The sequence below is a fragment of the Macadamia integrifolia genome, chromosome 5, assembly GCF_013358625.1.
Source record: "Macadamia integrifolia cultivar HAES 741 chromosome 5, SCU_Mint_v3, whole genome shotgun sequence".
NCBI lineage: Eukaryota > Viridiplantae > Streptophyta > Magnoliopsida > Proteales > Proteaceae > Macadamia > Macadamia integrifolia.
Genome location: NC_056561.1, coordinates 23052884 through 23059218, shown reverse-complemented (window position 1 = coordinate 23059218; position 6335 = coordinate 23052884).

The window sequence follows — 6335 nt, the reverse complement described above, 5'->3', positions numbered from 1 at the left end:
TTTAATTTGATCAGACTTAACTACTTCTAATCTATTACCTTTTGAAAATTATCCTAGGTTATAAAAATTTCTTCTTGGAGTTTACGGCAATAGAAGGTGGCGTCAAAATTTTAAATGATGAAGATTATAAAACAGTGATTGCTGTCTTCTTTTTTTTTTTTTTTTGGGTAGAACAGTGATAGTTGTCTGTTGATATTATTAATAAGGTGGAATATTATTGTCATAAAGATTTGTTATTTTTTCAAATATCATAAGATATCTATTCTACGGACAAATGATGTGTCCATTTCTACCGTTGGATTGAGAGGATATAGTCTAGATTAGTCATGTATCAAATTTTAGATTTTAATTAATCAATGCCGCATGCATTAGCATGCATTCCCCTATTTATATCGAAGCATGTGCACTATTATTCTAGCCATTACTATACTCTCCAAACTCTAAGCATGAAAAACCATGGCAATGAGTGGCCAATATTTGTCTTGTGACTTTTAGAACATAAAAGCAAGGGAGAGAGAATGCTACTTAGTCACATGGCCCTTGCGCCATCATGGGAGCCAATGGGAGTGCGCACTAAGGCATCCAACATGGGAAGAGGATAGTCATTTCGCTGCCCTTATGTATGGGCGCAAGAGCGCATGATCATATAGTGTTTTTTTCTCCTAAAAACAATTATGACACCAATAACTGAGGATTTAACTATTGGTATCAGGTATCGTATCAGAGAGGTGAGTTGAAAAGATGTATTGTATTGTATTGTATCGTGTTGAAGAAACACAAGATATGCTAAAAATGCACATGAAAATGGTCAAGAAAAGCATGAAAATGAAAGGTAAGAATAAATATATTTGAGCACAAAAAATTTGCAACTTTCACATTTTTTTGTTCAAATCTATTTCCATCCATGGTTTGAGCATCGTAAGTCCTTTAAATTTGTTGAAATGAAGATTAATTTTTTTTGGTCTAGTGTTAAACAATTTCCCTCAACTCAGATTGAAGGGAAAAACAGATTGAGAGAAGACCTTGAGGTAAATATTGAACATATTAGGGAAAAAGAAGTTTGCATGAGGCTTGGAGCTTGGAGCTTGGAGCTTGGAGCTTGAAGCTTGAAGCCCTCCATTGGTTCCCAACCCTCTCTCTTATTATTATTATTAGTGAAAAAGAAGCATCTGTGCCCAGAGAGAGAGAACACTCGACCTCACCAAATGTGCTTTCTTGTTTTGTTTTTCTGTTCAACTGCTGTCTTACTTCTGCCTGGTTTCTCTCGTAATGAGCCTTTCCATCCTCTGACTTTGAGACCCTTTTAACCTTTCAACCCTCTTGGTTTTTCTAAACCCCACCCCTCCTCTCGCTTTGAGTTGGTAGCATAGCTTCTCTCTCTCTCTCTCTCTCTCACAGAATACTTTCACCCATTTCCATCACACTGAACATTTTGTTTATGATATTATTGATTGGAATTGAATGTTTGTTTAAGAATGATCTTAGCTTAGGAATGAGAAGCATTCGTGAAACCTGCGTATCCGGGAGGTCTCCAATAATTTGTATCTTATCCAAACTGAGTATGAGATAGAGATTAGAAGATCTCTCTCTCTCTCTCTCTCTCTCTCTCTCTCTCTCTCTCTCTCTCACACACACACACACACACACACGCACACACATTATGATTAGGGGTTTGGTCTCCTTAGTCACATTGGATTAAGCTTTTAATGATTTCTAGATTAAAGGATAATCTATCTTGGAGTGCATTTATTAATTGTCTACCTTCTTTGTGTTCTCTTCATTTATAAATTGATGTGAAAAATAGAAGAAAGAATAGTCCCCACATTGGATGTTTAATACATAATTTTTATTTTATTTTATTTTTCTAACTATAGATATCCAGGCCTTTGGCTTGACTAGTTCCGCCGGTCGGATGTTTAATACATAAGAAGAAACTTTATAAAAAAAAAAGGGCGAGCCTTGGTGCAAAAATAAGGTTGCTCCATCGTGACTTGGTTGTCACGGGTTTGAATCAGAAACCAAACTCTACGAAAAGTGGGGGTAAGACTGCATACATAACTGCTCCTCGCCAGACTCCACAATGCCTAGAGCCCTTTGTATTGGAACACATTTTTTATAGGTTTATATAGAAACATATTTAATTTCATTAAAATGTGCTTATACAAGATGCATGTGTGTGGATGTGCTTGCACATCATATATGTAAAATGTAAATATTTATTACTTTGAACGTATAATAGTTGTTTTAGAATTGGTTCACCAAATCTAAATCTAAGTTAGACACAAAAAGTTCTATTGAAAATACAAATTTGAGCCATTGGATTAGAATCAGTATGGATGCAAATCTGAATGTGAGATCATTGCTCAGATTTTATATATCAAATTTGTCCAAGTACATAATGTAATGGACGACTATGATCTTAATCTATTCATTGGTTATTATTTTATTACAATTGATATTGAGTTATCAGAAGAACATTTATTTTGAAAAATAATATTATGTAAAAGTTGAATTGTCAAGAGGTGGTAGATTGGTTGATGTAGGGATCGAGTGAAGGATGTCATTGGTAGCTCTTCCAAGTGGCTAACCCATGAAGTGGTGGATCTGACTGTGTCCCTAGCAAAACTTGTGGTGGATCTTTGCATAATTGATTATAACATTTCAAATTCTTTTTGTTGATATAGGGATCGTCAAAATCTAGCATTCGCGGTTAAAATCATGACAGCAATCCCCCCACCCCATTCTTTACACACACACCTCATGATCCCCATCTCCCACATGTCATGCATGTCGAACTACGAATGACTTGATCCTTATTCAAAGTACGTAGGCAATCTCATTCAATCAAATTCAGTCGCTTTCATATACACACATTCCCCACCTTTTGCTTAATACATACATACATACATACATTTTGCAGCTTTTAGACTTGAACTGCCTTACATAGGTTCCCTTACATTTAAGTAGTAATATTTAAGCAAGTTAGTATCTAGGACTAGTTAGTATGACTAATTAGCTTAGGAGTTGGTCTATATAGAAAGGGATCAACCAATGGCTAAGTGGAGCTAGGTGTATAAAACCTTCCCAGCACGTAAATTTAAACTTACCAACAATCTAGTTGCTGAACTTTGCCTTATCCAATATAGTCATGTTTTCTATCCCAAAAAGGCAAATATTATGGGTTCTAGATCCTGATTTAAGTAGCAACTCTAAATGAATAGAAATCCATGAAGAGTACAACTATGAGTGTAACCCTTGTGTTTCCCAATCTCCTTCGTTAGGGGGAATGGAAAATTGTGTTACTCAAAGAGAGCAGGAGATAGAGAGATAATTCAAGTTGGCAACAGAGAGAGAGAGAGAGAGAGAGAGAGAGAGAGAGAGAGAGAGAGAGAGAGAGAGAGAGAGAGAGAGAGAGAGAGAGAGAGAGAGATTGTCATAGCAGACATGCAAATAGAGTTATTAGAGAATATGCAAAGTGTTGGCATGGAAAAATTGGAGAGATTCATTTTACCTATAATTAAATTGGGAAAGAATTTCCTTTTATGGGCGCGTGGCCCTATGCCAACACTTTTGGTGTCCATTTCTCTATTTTTCCCTGTTTAAAGATAGACATTTCATTTCGTAAGGAGGAGAAGAGAGATACATAGGAGCATTAACGTTGGAAATGCTATTGGACATAAAACACTTTTCCAATCAAATTTGACAAATGATGAATCCAAAAAATCCAAATCATATCCCTATCCATCCAACACCCAAAATTATCACATTACCTTTTGACATGACAAGACTAGGTGGACCATTGACGAATCACTTCCTGTTTTGTCTACTATTACATTCTAAGGAATTGCCCAAGGGGATTTTACTCACACACCTTAGAGGGGGAAAGGGGAGGGAAAATGTGATAAGAATCAACCCATAGACCATCCACACTTCTGACACATGTTTTTGAAGGAAAGACCGCAAGCAGTGCGCTATGCACTGGATTCTCACAAGGAATCACTTCCTCAATGAGCCTTCTATGGAACATTCAACCTTTTAATTATCACATTGTACTCCCAAAAGCAATAAAATCTAGACTCTGGTCCCCTATAATTAAACATAGACTTTTGATTTAAATTGCTATAAAATAGAGCAAACCAATGTACACTAGGGTTTGTTTTTTCCTTACAAAAGGAGAAAAGTGATAACAAAAAGCTATGAACCTCAAGAGACAACCCTTAACCAGTCATGAGTGACACACGCACACATCTAAAATATAAAAAGATGAAAGGAAGATTTGGGCATCTCATCATATAAAAAGAGTTCTCATAGGTTTTTGTCACCATATAGAAACTGCACACAAAAGGAGTTTGTCTTAGTTTTTTAAGTCTACTTTCAACTTTAAGGACAAACCACAAGATATTGGATTCCAAACTCAATCTTTCCTTTTTTCAAACTTTCATTGATTAAATGGGAGATTTAAAATGATCAAGTGGCCATAGGTTACTCCTTTATTTCCTTTTTTTTTCTCCTCTCCATTATAATATACTTAATTTTATATTTTTTTTAAAAGAAATAATATCCTTAAATTTGGATGGTCCTACTAGGTGCTTTACTTTCCAAGACAATGGTAAACCAATTATTATTTTCAAATTAAAAAAATGAGCACCACTTCATTTTTTCAAAGAATCTAGAAAAGAGGCTGATGGCTTACCTAGGAAAACTAGGGTTTAAGGAATGAACAAACCAGTGCAAATTTGGATATTTTCATATTAAATTTCTTGTTGTCAATTTTACTAGAACATCAGCCTGAAACCTTAAACACTAGATAGGCGCCAGTCCCCCAGCCATTTGGAACTAGTCCAATCTCCAACTAGTCTTGACTCTTGAGTGGCTTGGATCTGTCTTCTAAAGATTATCGCTGAATAAATTTAATGATGGTATCTAAAAACCTCTGCTAAATTATCTTACAAGCTCATCAATTGCTCACTAGTATGTGCTTTTGTAGTTTACCAAAAAAAAAAAAGTATATGTTTCTTTGTATGAGTGCATTTGGTTTTTGCAGCTGCATTATTAGTACCTTAATTTAGGGAATCTTATATTTTTCCACTTTTGATTGATCAATAAAATTTTTGAAGTCTGCTCTTTTTTTTTTGGGACGACAAGGAGTGTACTAGGGTCGAAGGTTCAAGGAATGCGACAAACACAACAATTAGGAGCCGTAGAGGTCATCACCTAGACCGTCCGTGTGGAGGTTGTGGACCTATTTAAAAGGGAGCTAAGTAATAGGCCATGAGAACTCTTTAGTTTGGTTAGATTTGATGTATTTACCAGATATTTTGTAAGCCTTAATTTAGTCAAACAATGTCGTAATCATATAGCAGTGACTCATTAATTAGTTACGAAAGCTAAGACCGAACAGATTTGTAAGCAAACTATAACTTCCCTATACTTGTAGTTTTTATATATTTCCTTTCTTTGATAAAGAAAAATTAAAAAAATTTAAGGAATTGATCAAATATTTGAGGCTAAAGATAGGGTATCACACGTATTCTAGAGCATCTGCTCATATTCGGTGTTTACGACTTTAGGACAACACAATAAAGTGTCTATATTATATCATTCTTTAAACGTGAAATGATTAGTTTCTTCATACTTAAAAAAAAAAAATTAATAATAATAATAATAATTGATCAGTTTCTCTACATGCACAATTGATTACTTGCATTCAATAAATTAATAAATTACAGAAATTGTATGTATAACAACATAAAAAAAAAAAAATTTTAAATACTTTTGGTGTTATTGTGTTTTTTTTAAGAACACATTAGGAACAAAACTTATATGTGATATATAGTCTCTCTCTTTTCTTTTATTTTTTAATGAATCATGGAAAAAAATACATCTGCTAGTATTTTGAGAACCAAATTGAAAGTGATTATTTAAAATCTAAAAAAGAAATTGGGCAACAAAAAAGCACAATATTACCACTATCTCTTTCCTCCTCCTCACCCCCACCTCTTCTTCCGCATCTCCATCATTGTTACTATCATCATCATCATCATCATCATCACCACAATCTCCTCCACCACCACCACTTCATTAATATGCATGTCATAAGTGTTTTTGTTCTTTTGTAGTAGTATAAGAGTTTATTTTCATTTTATTTTATTTTTTTATTTTTTTAGTTTTAACATACTGCATTTTTCTTTTTGTACAGAAATATTCCAAAGTAACAGAAGAAAAAGTATTTCTAGCTCAAAAATACTAATTTGGACAGAAGCCTATGACCTTGAAGTTATGTAGAAATCTACAACAACCTAACTTTATGATCAGACAATAAACATAGAAGGCAT